This window comes from Oncorhynchus keta, chromosome 4, assembly GCF_023373465.1.
Source record: "Oncorhynchus keta strain PuntledgeMale-10-30-2019 chromosome 4, Oket_V2, whole genome shotgun sequence".
NCBI classification, from domain to species: Eukaryota; Metazoa; Chordata; class Actinopteri; order Salmoniformes; family Salmonidae; genus Oncorhynchus; species Oncorhynchus keta.
The window spans coordinates 26,482,867-26,499,415 of NC_068424.1; the positions used below are offsets into that span (position 1 = coordinate 26,482,867).

Below are 16,549 nucleotides of genomic sequence, written 5' to 3' on the forward strand. Positions count from 1 at the left end.
GTTTTCCCAAATTAAACACTGGATAGCTGCAGAAATAGGGTTGGAGAAAAGAGCCCCTGGGATACAGTGTTTGGGTGGAATGTCACCTTAGGCGCAGCGAAATTACCATACACACTGCAGAGGGTAGTGTATAGGGCCCAGTACATCACTGGGGCCAAGTTTCCTGCCATTCAGGACCTCTATACCAGGTGGTGTCAGAGGAAGGCCCTAAAAATTGTCAAAGTTTTCTCTGCTACCGCACGCACGACAGGTGGCACCGGAACGCCAAGTCTGGGTAAAATGGTTTCTTAACAGCTTTTACCCCCAAGCCATAAGACTCCTGAATAGCTAATCAAATGGCTACCCTGACTATTTGCATTGTCACCCCCCCACCCTCTCTTTTACACTGTTGCTATTCTCTGTTATTATCTATGCAGAGTCACTTTCACTCTACCTACATGTACATATTACCCCAATTACCTCGACTAACCGGTGCCCCCCGCACGTTGACTCTGTACCGGTACCCCCTGTATATAACCTCACTACTGTTATTTTACTGCTGCTCTTAATTATTTGTTATGCATCATAGCCGCATCATAGCCGCATCATAGTCGCATCATAGTCGCATCATAGCCGCACCATAGCCGCACCATAGCCGCATCATAGCCGCATCATAGCCGCATCATAGTCGCATCATGCAGCCCATATATATTTTGATTTCTAAGGCCGACATGGTTTGTATGCACACATGACTGTAAGTCGCTTTGGATAAAAGCGTCTGCTAAATGGCATATATTATTATTATTATTATTATTACTACTAAAGTTGCCAAATAACTCTAAATCTATTGTATAGGACCTGTTTCAAATGATCACTTTTACACTCAACATAGCCACTTCATAATGTGCATTTGCTCAGGAATGGGAAAATGATCCTTTCTATGTTATTCACCTAAGTCCAATCATATTCTTCTTGTATGTAGCTTGTATGCTTGGAGGTCTGGAAATGCTAAACGTGTTTATGTTAATTACCGGTAAATTACCGTGAGACCGGCAGTCTTATGCATGACAATAACCGTCTGACAATTTCATGACCGCCACAGCCCTACTCCCACTCCTACAAAACCCTTGAATACCAAGATGTGACCATAGAGAAGAGTCCCCTCAGCCAGCTGGTCCTGAGGCTAAGTTCGTAAAACACTACCAAGGCAACAAAGCCTCAGGACACCACTGGTCCAACCAAATTATCACAAAGCAAAGAAAATAATCTATCACGTATTGGAAAGACAAAGTTAACTTCAATGCTAGTCTGCTTAGAGCCAAATATCTGACCACTATGACTGGTAGAAAATGGAGAAAAACACGGACTATGTACTCCGTGAGCACAACATGTCCGTAGAAACTGGCCCAGAGAGAGGTCGAGACACAGCTGCATTTTCTCCTACATTGCCAGACCAAAAAGACTTACGGGCTATTTTCTTCCCCCAAATGTAAAAAACGAATACAAAGATTTTGAAACCAAAAGAGAAAAGGAGAAAATCCAATCACGAAACAACTCCTTGTGGCATATTAGCTGCAAAATCTGTCGCTTCCTGACACACCCGTAGGGACAGCCAGTGGAATGACCAACCAGGTATCTATCTGCTTCATCATTTAAATCAAACAAATATGTCGCTTCCTGACACACCCGTAGGGACAGCCAGTGGAATGACCAACCAGGTATCTATCTGCTTCATCATTTAAATCAAACAAATCTGTCGCTTCCTGACACACCCGTAGGGACAGCCAGTGGAATGACCAACCAGGTATCTATCTGCTTCATCATTTAAATCAAACAAATCTGTCACTTCCTGACACACCCGTAGGGACAGCCAGTGGAATGACCAACCAGGTATCTATCTGCTTCATCATTTAAATCAAACAAATCTGTCGCAGTGGAATCCTGCTTCATCACACCCGTGACACAGGGACAGCCAGTGGAATGACCAACCAGGTATCTATCTGCTTCATCATTTAAATCAAACAAATCTGTCTATATGTTTACTTTGGCAATGTATGTGGTAACACTTTCCATTGAGAGAGAGAGTGACTTGTCCCTTCTCCCATTGTCACCGCTCCTCTCACATTGTCCCCTTGTTCTCTCCCTCCCTCTCTTCTTTCTTCCTCTCTGTATCTCCACATACTGTCAATCTCTGACAGTTACTTAGCAGGCTTGGCTTTCCTCACACACACACACACACACACACACACACACACACACACACACACACACACACACACACACACACACACACACACACACACACACACACACACACACACACACACACACACACACACACACACACACACACACAATGTTCTCTATTTGTCTCCATCCAGCATTCTATATCCCCCCTACATTTCTATGGCATCTCCATTTTCTATATAGTGCACTACTTTTGACCAGAGCCTTATACAGACAACAGGCTGCCATTTGGAACACAGTGTAGAACTTACTATTAACATACCTTCCTCTGCATTAGTTATGAAGCCGATACTCTTAGTAATGGCTTTCATTGTTCCTTATAGAGATGGTTAGTGCCTTTTTAAGTGAATATAGCACTTTTTAGACGGGAAGTCAACGACAGGTCAATTACTTCCATTCTTATTACATTCCATGTCTGCGTTCCAAATGGCAACCCTATATCATGCACTGCTTCTGACCAGAACCCTATGGGCCCTGGTCAAAAGTAGTGCACTTTATAAGGATTAGGGTGTAATTTGGGACGCTACCTATATAAGGTTCCATCTTTCACCTGCCAGATCTTGTCTCGATTCATCATCCTGTGGGGACAGAAATATCCTGATCGTTTGTCACCCCTGATCCCTGCTGCTGCTTCATTCTCTCTTTCATATTTTTATCTCTCTCTCTCTCTCTGTCAGTCTCTATTCCACACACACACACACACACTCACACACACACACTCTTGCGTGTGGTGGTGTGAATGACAGTGTGATAAAGTGTTGTGGAGTGAGCTGCCCGGCTGGCTGAGCTCTAATAGAAAGCCCCCGTCAGACTAGTGACTGCTATTAACTCACAGCCGTGTGTGTGTGTGTGTGTGTGCGTGTGTGTGTGTGTGTGTGTGCATGTGTGTGTGTGTGCGCGTGCGAGCGAGCAAGGATGTGTGTGTTTGAGCACCACGAACTGGCCACAAGTCACCCATACAGGCAGGCTAAGTGTAGCGTGACAAGGCAGGTCAATTCTAGGGTTATTTGTCGGCCTGTTTTCCCACCCTAAATGCTATTCCATCTAGAGGGTTCTTTCTATAGAACGGGTTCCTGGTTCCTGGGACCATGTTTTTCTTCCACAGCCTGTGTTTTTCTACGTACAGAACCACTCTGCTCTAACTTCATATTAATCAAAACACTGTTTATGGAACAATTCTTCCATAATCAAATATTCATCAAACTCTGACGCAGTACAGGATACAGCTTAATAACATGCTTTTTCCCCCGGAACAATTCCAAATCTGACGAACGCACTAATCCCAAATGGCACCCTATTCCCATTATAGTGTATGACTTTTGTGGGGCTCTAGTCAAAAGTAGTGGTCTAAATAGGGAATAAGGTGCCATTTGGGAATCTGACTGTGTGAAATCTTAATGGATTCCAGAAGGGTAGAAATAAGGAAATAGCAGGATGGTATTTATGAAACACTATGAAGCCAGGCCAACAGATTAGTAATGTAATGGAAACTGCACTATCAGAGAGAGAGAGAGGCAGGCAGGCAGCTCACACACACACACACACACACACACACACACACACACACACACACACACACACACACACACACACACACACACACACACACACACACACACACACACACACACACACACACACACACACACACACACACACACACACACACACACACACACACACACACACACACACACACACACACACACACACACACACACACACACACACACACAAACAAACACACAAACACACACACAGGTTGCTCTATTGATGTGATTAGTTGGCCTGATGGGCGAGGTAGCAGTGAGGTTTAATAACAGTGAAAGCAGCAGCAGTGTGATATTCAGGGTCTCAGCAGTTTACAATGTGCTGCCTCCGCTCCTCTGTTTCTCTACAATGTGCTGCCTCCGCTCCTCTGTTTCTCTACAATGTGCTGCCTCCGCTCCTCTGTTTCTCTACTATGTGCTGTCTCCGCTCCTCTGTTTCTCTGTTTCTCTACAATGTGCTGTCTCCGCTCCTCTGTTTCTCTGTTTCTCTACAATGTGCTGTCTCCGCTCCTCTGTTTCTCTGTTTCTCTACAATGTGCTGCCTCCGCTCCTCTGTTTCTCTGTTTCTCTACAATGTGCTGCCTCCGCTCCTCTGCTCCTCTGTTTCTCTACTATGTGCTGTCTCCGCTCCTCTGTTTCTCTGTTTCTCTACAATGTGCTGCCTCCGCTCCTCTGTTTCTCTACAATGTGCTGCCTCCGCTCCTCTGTTTCTCTGTTTCTCTACAATGTGCTGCCTCCGCTCCTCTGTTTCTCTGTTTCTCTACAATGTGCTGTCTCCGCTCCTCTGTTTCTCTGTTTCTCTACAATGTGCTGCCTCCGTTCCTCTGTTTCTCTACAATGTGCTGCCTCCGCTCCTCTGTTTCTCTACTATGTGCTGCCTCCGCTCCTCTGTTTCTCTGTTTCTCTACAATGTGCTGTCTCCGCTCCTCTGTTTCTCTGTTTCTCTACAATGTGCTGCCTCCGCTCCTCTGTTTCTCTACTATGTGCTGTCTCCGCTCCTCTGTTTCTCTGTTTCTCTACAATGTGCTGTCTCCGCTCCTCTGTTTCTCTGTTTCTCTACAATGTGCTGTCTCTGCTCCTCTGTTTCTCTGTTTCTCTACAATGTGCTGCCTCCGCTCCTCTGTTTCTCTGTTTCTCTACAATGTGCTGCCTCCGCTCCTCTGTTTCTCTACTATGTGCTGCCTCCGCTCCTCTGTTTCTCTGTTTCTCTACAATGTGCTGCCTCCGCTCCTCTGTTTCTCTGTTTCTCTACAATGTGCTGCCTCCGCTCCTCTGTTTCTCTACTATGTGCTGTCTCCGCTCCTCTGTTTCTCTGTTTCTCTACAATGTGCTGCCTCCCCTCCTCTGTTTCTCTACAATGTGCTGCCTCCCCTCCTCTGTTTCTCTACAATGTGCTGCCTCCCTCCTCTGTTTCTCTACAATGTGCTGCCTCCGCTCCTCTGTTTCTCTCTCTACAATGTGCTGCCTCCACTCCTCTGTTTCTCTGTTTCTCTACAATGTGCTGCCTCCGCTCCTCTGTTTCTCTGTTTCTCTACAATGTGCTGCCTCCGCTCCTCTGTTTCTCTGTTTCTCTACTATGTGCTGCCTCCACTCCTCTGTTTCTCTGTTTCTCTGTTTCTCTACAATGTGCTGCCTCCGCTCCTCTGTTTCTCTACAATGTGCTGCCTCCCCTCCTCTGTTTCTCTGTTTCTCTACAATGTGCTGCCTCCGCTCCTCTGTTTCTCTACAATGTGCTGCCTTCGCTCCTCTGTTTCTCTACAATGTGCTGCCTCCCTCCTCTGTTTCTCTACAATGTGCTGCCTCCTCCTCTGTTTCTCTGTTTCTCTACAATCCCTCCTCTGTTTCTCTACAATGTGCTCCTCTGTTTCTCTGTTTCTCTCTACAATGTGCTGCCTCCGCTCCTCTGTTTCTCTACAATGTGCTGCCTCTCCTCCTCTGTTTCTCTGTTTCTCTACAATGTGCTGCCTCCGCTCCTCTGTTTCTCTACAATGTGCTGCCTCCGCTCCTCTGTTTCTCTACAATGTGCTGCCTCCCCTCCTCTGTTTCTCTCTGTTTCCTCTGTTTCTCTACAATGTGCTGCCTCCGCTCCTCTGTTTCTCTCTCTACAATGTGCTGCCTCCACTCCTCTGTTTCTCTGTTTCTCTACAATGTGCTGCCTCCGCTCCTCTGTTTCTCTGTTTCTCTACAATGTGCTGCCTCCGCTCCTCTGTTTCTCTGTTTCTCTACTATGTGCTGCCTCCACTCCTCTGTTTCTCTGTTTCTCTGTTTCTCTACAATGTGCTGCCTCCGCTCCTCTGTTTCTCTACAATGTGCTGCCTCTGCTCCTCTGTTTCTCTACAATGTGCTGCCTCCGCTCCTCTGTTTCTCTGTTTCTCTACAATGTGCTGCCTCTGCTCCTCTGTTTCTCTACAATGTGCTGCCTCCGCTCCTCTGTTTCTCTGTTTCTCTACAATGTGCTGCCTCCGCTCCTCTGTTTCTCTCTCTACAATGTGCTGCCTCCACTCCTCTGTTTCTCTGTTTCTCTACAATGTGCTGCCTCTGCTCCTCTGTTTCTCTGTTTCTCTACTATGTGCTGCCTCCACTCCTCTGTTTCTCTGTTTCTCTACAATGTGCTGCCTCCGCTCCTCTGTTTCTCTACAATGTGCTGCCTCCCCTCCTCTGTTTCTCTGTTTCTCTACAATGTGCTGCCTCCGCTCCTCTGTTTCTCTACAATGTGCTGCCTCCCCTCCTCTGTTTCTCTGTTTCTCTACAATGTGCTGCCTCCGCTCCTCTGTTTCTCTGTTTCTCTACAATGTGCTGTCTCCTCTCCTCTGTTTCTCTGTTTCTCTACAATGTGCTGCCTCCGCTCCTCTGTTTCTCTACAATGTGCTGCCTCTGCTCCTCTGTTTCTCTGTTTCTCTACAATGTGCTGCCTCCGCTCCTCTGTTTCTCTGTTTCTCTACAATGTGCTGCCTCCGCTCCTCTGTTTCTCTACTATGTGCTGTCTCCGCTCCTCTGTTTCTCTGTTTCTCTACAATGTGCTGTCTCTGCTCCTCTGTTTCTCTACAATGTGCTGCCTCCGCTCCTCTGTTTCTCTACAATGTGCTGCCTCTGCTCCTCTGTTTCTCTGTTTCTCTACTCTGTCTCTGCTCCTCTGTTTCTCTGTTTCTCTACAATGCTGCCTCCGCTCCTCTGTTTTGTTTCACAATGTGCTCCTCTGTTTCTCTCCTCCTCTGTTTCTCTGTTTCTCTACAATGTGCTGTCCTCTGCTCTCTGTTTCTCTACAATGTGCTGCCTCCGCTGTTTCCTCTGTTTCTCTGTTTCTCTACAATGTGCTGCCTCCGCTCCTCTGTTTCTCTGTTTCTCTACAATGTGCTGTCTCTGCTCCTCTGTTTCTCTGTTTCTCTACAATGTGCTGCCTCTGCTTCCTGTTTCTCTGTCTCTACAATGTGCTGCCTCCGCTCCTCTGTTTCTCTGTTTCTCTACAATGTGCTGTCTCCCTCCTCTGTTTCTCTACAATGTGCTGCCTCTGCTCCTCTGTTTCTCTACAATGTGCTGCCTCCGCTCCTCTGTTTCTGTTTCTCTGTCTTCTCTGTTTTCTCTGTTGTTTCTCTACAATGTGCCTCCGCTCCTCTGTTTCTCTGTTTCTCTACAATGTCTCCGCTCCTCTGCTGTCTCTGCTCCTCTGTTTCTCTGTTTCTCTACAATGTGCTGTCTCTGCTCCTCTGTTTCTCTGTTCTCCAATGTGCTCCTCTGTTTCTCTGTTTCTCTACAATGTGCTGCCTCTGTTTCTCTGTTTCTCTACAATGTGCTCTCCATTCTCTGTTTCTCTGTTTCTCTACAATGTGCTGCCTCCGCTCCTCTGTTTCTCTGTTTCTCTACAATGTGCTGCCTCCGCTCCTCTGCCTTTCTCTCTACAATGTGCTGCCTCCCCTCCTCTGTTTCTCTACTATGTGCTGTCTTGCTCCTCTGTTTCTGTTTCTCTGCTGCCTTCCTCTGTTTCTCTACAATGTGCTGCCTCCTCCTCTCTGTTTCTCTACTGCTGCCTCCGCTCCTCTGTTTCTTCTCTACAATGTGCTGCCTCCACTCCTCTGTTTCTCTGTTTCTCTACAATGTGCTGCCTCCGCTCCTCTGTTTCTCTACAATGTGCTGCCTCCGCTCCTCTGTTTCTCTGTTTCTCTACTATGTGCTGCCTCCACTCCTCTGTTTCTCTGTTTCTCTGTTTCTCTACAATGTACTGCCTCCGCTCCTCTGTTTCTCTACAATGTGCTGCCTCCCCTCCTCTGTTTCTCTGTTTCTCTACAATGTGCTGCCTCCGCTCCTCTGTTTCTCTACAATGTGCTGCCTTCGCTCCTCTGTTTCTCTACAATGTGCTGCCTCCCCTCCTCTGTTTCTCTACAATGTGCTGCCTCCCCTCCTCTGTTTCTCTGTTTCTCTACAATGTGCTGCCTCCCCTCCTCTGTTTCTCTACAATGTGCTGCCTCTGTTTCTCTGTTTCTCTGTTTCTCTACAATGTGCTGCCTCCGCTCCTCTGTTTCTCTACAATGTGCTGCCTCCCCTCCTCTGTTTCTCTGTTTCTCTACAATGTGCTGCCTCCGCTCCTCTGTTTCTCTACAATGTGCTGCCTCCGCTCCTCTGTTTCTCTACAATGTGCTGCCTCCCCTCCTCTGTTTCTCTACAATGTGCTGCCTCCGCTCCTCTGTTTCTCTACAATGTGCTGCCTCCGCTCCTCTGTTTCTCTCTCTACAATGTGCTGCCTCCACTCCTCTGTTTCTCTGTTTCTCTACAATGTGCTGCCTTCCTCTCTTTTCTCTACAATGTGCTGCCTCCCCTCCTCTGTTTCTCTGTTTCTCTACAATGTGCCTCCCCTCCTCTGTTTCTCTCAATGTGCTGCCTCTGTTTCTCTGTTTCTCTGTTTCTCTACAATGTGCTGCCTGCTCCTCTGTTTCTCTACCTGCCTCCCTCCTCTGTTTCTCTGTTTCTCTACAATGTGCTGCCTCCGCTCCTCTGTTTCTCTACAATGTGCTGCCTCCTCCTCTGTTTCTCTACAATGTGCTGCCTCCTCCTCTGTTTCTCTACAATGTGCTGCCTGCTCCTCTGTTTCTCTACAATGTGCTGCCTCCGCTCCTCTGTTTCTCTCTCTACAATGTGCTGCCTCCACTCCTCTGTTTCTCTGTTTCTCTACAATGTGCTGCCTCCGCTCCTCTGTTTCTCTGTTTCTCTACAATGTGCTGCCTCCGCTCCTCTGTTTCTCTGTTTCTCTACTATGTGCTGCCTCCACTCCTCTGTTTCTCTGTTTCTCTGTTTCTCTACAATGTGCTGCCTCTGCTCCTCTGTTTCTCTACAATGTGCTGCCTCTGCTCCTCTGTTTCTCTACAATGTGCTGCCTTCCTCTGTTTCTCTGTTTCTCTACAATGTGCTGCCTCTGCTCCTCTGTTTCTCTACAATGTGCTGCCTCTCCTCTGTTTCTCTGTTTCTCTACAATGTGCTGCCTCCGCTCCTCTGTTTCTCTGTTTCTCTACAATGTGCTGCCTCTGCTCCTCTGTTTCTCTGTTTCTCTACTATGTGCTGCCTCCACTCCTCTGTTTCTCTGTTTCTCTGTTTCTCTACAATGTGCTGCCTCCGCTCCTCTGTTTCTCTACAATGTGCTGCCTCCCCTCCTCTGTTTCTCTGTTTCTCTACAATGTGCTGCCTCCGCTCCTCTGTTTCTCTACAATGTGCTGCCTCCCCTCCTCTGTTTCTCTGTTTCTCTACAATGTGCTGCCTCCGCTCCTCTGTTTCTCTGTTTCTCTACAATGTGCTGTCTCCTCTCCTCTGTTTCTCTGTTTCTCTACAATGTGCTGCCTCCGCTCCTCTGTTTCTCTACAATGTGCTGCCTCCGCTCCTCTGTTTCTCTGTTTCTCTACAATGTGCTGCCTCCGCTCCTCTGTTTCTCTGTTTCTCTACAATGTGCTGCCTCCGCTCCTCTGTTTCTCTACAATGTGCTGCCTGTTCCTCTGTTTCTCTGTTTCTCTACAATGTGCTGCCTCCGCTCCTCTGTTTCTCTACAATGTGCTGCCTCTGTTTCTCTGTTTCTCTGTTTCTCTACAATGTGCTGCCTCTGTTTCTCTGTTTCTCTACAATGTGCTGCCTCCGCTCCTCTGTTTCTCTGTTTCTCTACAATGTGCTGCCTCCGCTCCTCTGTTTCTCTACAATGTGCTGCCTCCGCTCCTCTGTTTCTCTACAATGTGCTGCCTCCGCTCCTCTGTTTCTCTGTTTCTCTACAATGTGCTGTCTCCGCTCCTCTGTTTCTCTATTTCTCTACAATGTGCTGCCTCCGCTCCTCTGTTTCTCTACAATGTGCTGCCTCCGCTCCTCTGTTTCTCTGTTTCTCTACAATGTGCTGTCTCTGCTCCTCTGTTTCTCTACAATGTGCTGCCTCCGCTCCTCTGTTTCTCTACAATGTGCTGCCTCTGCTCCTCTGTTTCTCTGTTTCTCTACAATGTGCTGCCTCCGCTCCTCTGTTTCTCTGTTTCTCTACAATGTGCTGCCTCCGCTCCTCTGTTTCTCTACAATGTGCTGCCTCTGCTCCTCTGTTTCTCTACAATGTGCTGCCTCCGCTCCTCTGTTTCTCTACAATGTGCTGCCTCCGCTCCTCTGTTTCTCTGTTTCTCTACAATGTGCTGCCTCCGCTCCTCTGTTTCTCTACAATGTGCTGCCTCCGCTCCTCTGTTTCTCTACAATGTGCTGCCTCCGCTCCTCTGTTTCTCTGTTTCTCTACAATGTGCTGTCTCCGCTCCTCTGTTTCTCTGTTTCTCTACAATGTGCTGTCTCGCTCCTCTGTTTCTCTGTTTCTCTACAATGTGCTGCCTCCGCTCCTCTGTTTCTCTGTTTCTCTACAATGTGCTGTCTCTGCTCCTCTGTTTCTCTGTTTCTCTACAATGTGCTGTCTCCGCTCCTCTGTTTCTCTGTTTCTCTACAATGTGCTGTCTCTGCTCCCCTGTTTCTCTGTTTCTCTACAATGTGCTGCCTCTGCTCCTCTGTTTCTCTGTTTCTCTACAATGTGCTGTCTCTGCTCCTCTGTTTCTCTGTTTCTCTACAATGTGCTGCCTCTGCTTCTCTGTTTCTCTGTTTCTCTACAATGTGCTGTCTCTGCTCCTCTGTTTCTCTGTTTCTCTACAATGTGCTGCCTCCGCTCCTCTGTTTCTCCGTTTCTCTACAATGTGCTGCCTCCGCTCCTCTGTTTCTCTGTTTCTCTACAATGTGCTGCCTCCGCTCCTCTGTTTCTCTGTTTCTCTACAATGTGCTGCCTCCGCTCCTCTGTTTCTCTGTTTCTCTACAATGTGCTGCCTCCGCTCCTCTGTTTCTCCGTTTCTCTACAATGTGCTGTCTCCGCTCCTCTGTTTCTCTGTTTCTCTACAATGTGCTGTCTCTGCTCCTCTGTTTCTCTACAATGTGCTGCCTCTCCTCTGTTTCTCTACAATGTGCTGCCTCTGCTCCTCTGTTTCTCTGTTTCTCTACAATGTGCTGCCTCCGCTCCTCTGTTTCTCTGTTTCTCTACAATGTGCTGCCTCCGCTCCTCTGTTTCTCTACAATGTGCTGCCTCTGCTCCTCTGTTTCTCTACAATGTGCTGCCTCCGCTCCTCTGTTTCTCTACAATGTGCTGCCTCCGCTCCTCTGTTTCTCTGTTTCTCTACAATGTGCTGCCTCCGCTCCTCTGTTTCTCTACAATGTGCTGCCTCCGCTCCTCTGTTTCTCTACAATGTGCTGCCTCCGCTCCTCTGTTTCTCTGTTTCTCTACAATGTGCTGTCTCCGCTCCTCTGTTTCTCTGTTTCTCTACAATGTGCTGTCTCCGCTCCTCTGTTTCTCTGTTTCTCTACAATGTGCTGCCTCCGCTCCTCTGTTTCTCTGTTTCTCTACAATGTGCTGTCTCCGCTCCTCTGTTTCTCTGTTTCTCTACAATGTGCTGTCTCCGCTCCTCTGTTTCTCTGTTTCTCTACAATGTGCTGCCTCTGCTTCTCTGTTTCTCTGTTTCTCTACAATGTGCTGTCTCCGCTCCTCTGTTTCTCCGTTTCTCTACAATGTGCTGCCTCCGCTTCTCTGTTTCTCTGTTTCTCTACTATGTGCTGCCTCCGCTCCTCTGTTTCTCTACAATGTGCTGCCTCCACTCCTCTGTTTCTCTACAATGTGCTGCCTCCACTCCTCTGTTTCTCTGTTTCTCTACAATGTGCTGCCTCCGCTCCTCTGTTTCTCTGTTTCTCTACAATGTGCTGCCTCCGCTCCTCTGTTTCTCTACTGCTGCCTCCGCTCCTCTGTTTCTCTACAATGTGCTGCCTCCACTCCTCTGTTTCTCTACAATGTGCTGCCTCCGCTCCTCTGTTTCTCTGTTTCTCTACAATGTGCTGCCTCCGCTCCTCTGTTTCTCTGTTTCTCTACAATGTGCTGCCTCCGCTCCTCTGTTTCTCTACAATGTGCTGCCTCCGCTCCTCTGTTTCTCTGTTTCTCTACAATGTGCTGTCTCCGCTCCTCTGTTTCTCCGTTTCTCTACAATGTGCTGTCTCCGCTCCTCTGTTTCTCTGTTTCTCTACAATGTGCTGTCTCCGCTCCTCTGTTTCTCTGTTTCTCTACAATGTGCTGTCTCCGCTCCTCTGTTTCTCTGTTTCTCTACAATGTGCTGTCTCCGCTCCTCTGTTTCTCTGTTTCTCTACAATGTGCTGCCTCCGCTCCTCTGTTTCTCTGTTTCTCTACAATGTGCTGTCTCCGCTCCTCTGTTTCTCCGTTTCTCTACAATGTGCTGCCTCCGCTTCTCTGTTTCTCTGTTTCTCTACAATGTGCTGTCTCTGCTCCTCTGTTTCTCTGTTTCTCTACAATGTGCTGCCTCCGCTCCTCTGTTTCTCCGTTTCTCTACAATGTGCTGCCTCCGCTCCTCTGTTTCTCTGTTTCTCTACTATGTGCTGTCTCCGCTCCTCTGTTTCTCTGTTTCTCTACAATGTGCTGCCTCCGCTCCTCTGTTTCTCTGTTTCTCTACAATGTGCTGCCTCTGCTCCTCTGTTTCTCTGTTTCTCTACAATGTGCTGTCTCCGCTCCTCTGTTTCTCCGTTTCTCTACAATGTGCTGCCTCCGCTCCTCTGTTTCTCTACAATGTGCTGCCTCCGCTCCTCTGTTTCTCTACAATGTGCTGTCTCTGCTCCCCTGTTTCTCTGTTTCTCTACAATGTGCTGCCTCCGCTTCTCTGTTTCTCTGTTTCTCTACAATGTGCTGCCTCCGCTCCTCTGTTTCTCTACAATGTGCTGCCTCCGCTCCTCTGCTCCTCTGTTTCTCTACAATGTGCTGCCTCCGCTCCTCTGTTTCTCTACAATGTGCTGCCTCCGCTCCTCTGCTCCTCTGTTTCTCTACAATGTGCTGCCTCCCCTCCTCTGTTTCTCTACAATGTGCTGCCTGCTCCTCTGTTTCTCTACAATGTGCTGCCTCCGCTCCTCTGTTTCTCTACAATGTGCTGCCTCCGCTCCTCTGCTCCTCTGTTTCTCTACAATGTGCTGCCTCCCCTCCTCTGTTTCTCTGTTTCTCTACAATGTGCTGCCTCTGCTTCTCTGTTTCTCTGTTTCTCTACAATGTGCTGCCTCCGCTCCTCTGTTTCTCTGTTTCTCTACAATGTGCCTTGCCTCTGTTTCTCCAATGTGCTGTCTCCGCTCCTCTGTTTCTCTACAAATGCTGCCTCCGCTCCTCTGTTTCTCTGTTTCTCTACAATGTGCTGCCTCTGCTCCTCTGCTCCTCTGTTTCTCTACAATGTGCTGCCTCCGCTCCTCTGTTTCTCTACAATGTGCTGCCTCCGCTCCTCTGTTTCTCTACAATGTGCTGCCTCCACTCCTCTGTTTCTCTGTTTCTCTACAATGTGCTGCCTCCGCTCCTCTGTTTCTCTACAATGTGCTGCCTCCGCTCCTCTGTTTCTCTACAATGTGCTGCCTCTGCTCCTCTGCTCCTCTGTTTCTCTACTATGTGCTGCCTCTGCTCCTCTGCTCCTCTGTTTCTCTACAATGTGCTGCCTCCGCTCCTCTGCTCCTCTGTTTCTCTGTTTCTCTACAATGTGCTGCCTCTGCTCCTCTGCTCCTCTGTTTCTCTACAATGTGCTGCCTCTGCTCCTCTGCTCCTCTGTTTCTCTACAATGTGCTGCCTCCGCTCCTCTGTTTCTCTGTTTCTCTACAATGTGCTGCCTCCGCTCCTCTGTTTCTCTACAATGTGCTGCCTCTGCTCCTCTGCTCCTCTGTTTCTCTACTATGTGCTGCCTCTGCTCCTCTGCTCCTCTGTTTCTCTACAATGTGCTGCCTCCGCTCCTCTGTTTCTCTGTTTCTCTACTATGTGCTGCCTCTGCTCCTCCGCTCCTCTGTTTCTCTACAATGTGCTGCCTCTGCTCCTCTGTTTCTCTGTTTCTCTACTATGTGCTGTCTCCGCTCCTCTGTTTCTCTGTTTCTCTACTATGTGCTGTCTCCGCTCCTCTGTTTCTCTGTTTCTCTACAATGTGCTGTCTCTGTTTCTCTGTTTCTCTACAATGTGCTGCCTCTGTTTCTCTGTTTCTCTACAATGTGCTGCCTCTGTTTCTCTGTTTCTCTACAATGTGCTGCCTCCGCTCCTCTGTTTCTCTACAATGTGCTGCCTCCGCTCCTCTGTTTCTCTACAATGTGCTGCCTCTGTTTCTCTGTTTCTCTGTTTCTCTACAATGTGCTGCCTCCGCTCCTCTGTTTCTCTACAATGTGCTGCCTCTGTTTCTCTGTTTCTCTACAATGTGCTGCCTCCGCTCCTCTGTTTCTCTGTTTCTCTACAATGTGCTGTCTCTGTTTCTCTGTTTCTCTACAATGTGCTGCCTCTGTTTCTCTGTTTCTCTACAATGTGCTGCCTCTGTTTCTCTGTTTCTCTACAATGTGCTGCCTCCGCTCCTCTGTTTCTCTACAATGTGCTGCCTCTGTTTCTCTGTTTCTCTACAATGTGCTGCCTCCGCTCCTCTGTTTCTCTACAATGTGCTGCCTCTGTTTCTCTGTTTCTCTACAATGTGCTGCCTCTGTTTCTCTGTTTCTCTACAATGTGCTGCCTCCGCTCCTCTGTTTCTCTGTTTCTCTACAATGTGCTGTCTCCGCTCCTCTGTTTTTCTCTACAATGCCTGCTCCTCTGTTTCTCTGTTTCTCTACTATGTGCTGCCTCTGCTCCTCCGCTCCTCTGTTTCTCTACAATGTGCTGCCTCCGCTCCTCTGTTTCTCTGTTTCTCTACTATGTGCTGTCTCCGCTCCTCTGTTTCTCTGTTTCTCTACAATGTGCTGCCTCCGCTCCTCTGTTTCTCTGTTTCTCTACTATGTGCTGTCTGCTGTTTCTCCAATGTGCTGCCTGTTTCTCTGTTTCTCTACAATGTGCTGCCTCTGCTCCTCTGTTTCTCTACAATGTGCTGCCTCTGTTTCTCTGTTTCTCTACAATGTGCTGCCTCCCTCTCTGTTTCTCTGTTTCTCTACAATGTGCTGCCTCCGCTCCTCTGTTTCTCTACAATATGCTGCCTCCGCTCCTCTGTTTCTCTGTTTCTCTACAATGTGCTGCCTCCGCTCCTCTGTTTCTCTGTTTCTCTACAATGTGCTGCCTCCGCTCCTCTGTTTCTCTACAATGTGCTGCCTCTGTTTCTCTGTTTCTCTACAATGTGCTGCCTCCGCTCCTCTGTTTCTCTGTTTCTCTACAATGTGCTGTCTCTGTTTCTCTGTTTCTCTACAATGTGCTGCCTCTGTTTCTCTGTTTCTCTACAATGTGCTGCCTCTGTTTCTCTGTTTCTCTACAATGTGCTGCCTCCGCTCCTCTGTTTCTCTACAATGTGCTGCCTCTGTTTCTCTGTTTCTCTGTTTCTCTACAATGTGCTGCCTCTGTTTCTCTGTTTCTCTACAATGTGCTGCCTCCGCTCCTCTGTTTCTCTACAATGTGCTGCCTCTGTTTCTCTGTTTCTCTGTTTCTCTACAATGTGCTGCCTCTGTTTCTCTGTTTCTCTACAATGTGCTGCCTCCGCTCCTCTGTTTCTCTGTTTCTCTACAATGTGCTGTCTCCGCTCCTCTGTTTCTCTCTCTACAATGTGCTGCCTCCGCTCCTCTGTTTCTCTGTTTCTCTACAATGTGCTGCCTCCGCTCCTCTGTTTCTCTGTTTCTCTACTATGTGCTGCCTCCACTCCTCTGTTTCTCTGTTTCTCTACAATGTGCTGCCTCTGCTCCTCTGTTTCTCTACAATGTGCTGTCTCCGCTCCTCTGTTTCTCTACAATGTGCTGTCTCCGCTCCTCTGTTTCTCTGTTTCTCTACAATGTGCTGTCTCTGCTCCTCTGTTTCTCTGTTTCTCTACAATGTGCTGCCTCTGCTCCTCTGTTTCTCTGTTTCTCTACAATGTGCTGCCTCCGCTCCTCTGTTTCTCTGTTTCTCTACAATGTGCTGTCTCCGCTCCTCTGTTTCTCTGTTTCTCTACAATGTGCTGCCTCCGCTCCTCTGTTTCTCTGTTTCTCTACAATGTGCTGCCTCCGCTCCTCTGTTTCTCTGTTTCTCTACAATGTGCTGCCTCCGCTCCTCTGTTTCTCTGTTTCTCTACAATGTGCTGCCTCCGCTCCTCTGTTTCTCTGTTTCTCTACAATGTGCTGCCTCTGCTCCTCTGTTTCTCTACAATGTGCTGCCTCCGCTCCTCTGTTTCTCTACAATGTGCTGTCTCTGCTCCTCTGTTTCTCTGTTTCTCTACAATGTGCTGTCTCTGCTCCTCTGTTTCTCTGTTTCTCTACAATGTGCTGTCTCTGCTCCTCTGTTTCTCTGTTTC

General features: G+C 48.1%; 1 protein-coding gene across 2 annotated transcripts in view; it reads left to right on the top strand.

Annotated features, from left to right (window-relative positions):
* prex2 (phosphatidylinositol-3,4,5-trisphosphate-dependent Rac exchange factor 2) overlaps positions 1–16,549 on the top strand; it is a 245,216-nt gene that overhangs the window by 211,007 nt on the left and 17,660 nt on the right. The gene's annotated exons all lie outside the window — the stretch shown is intronic.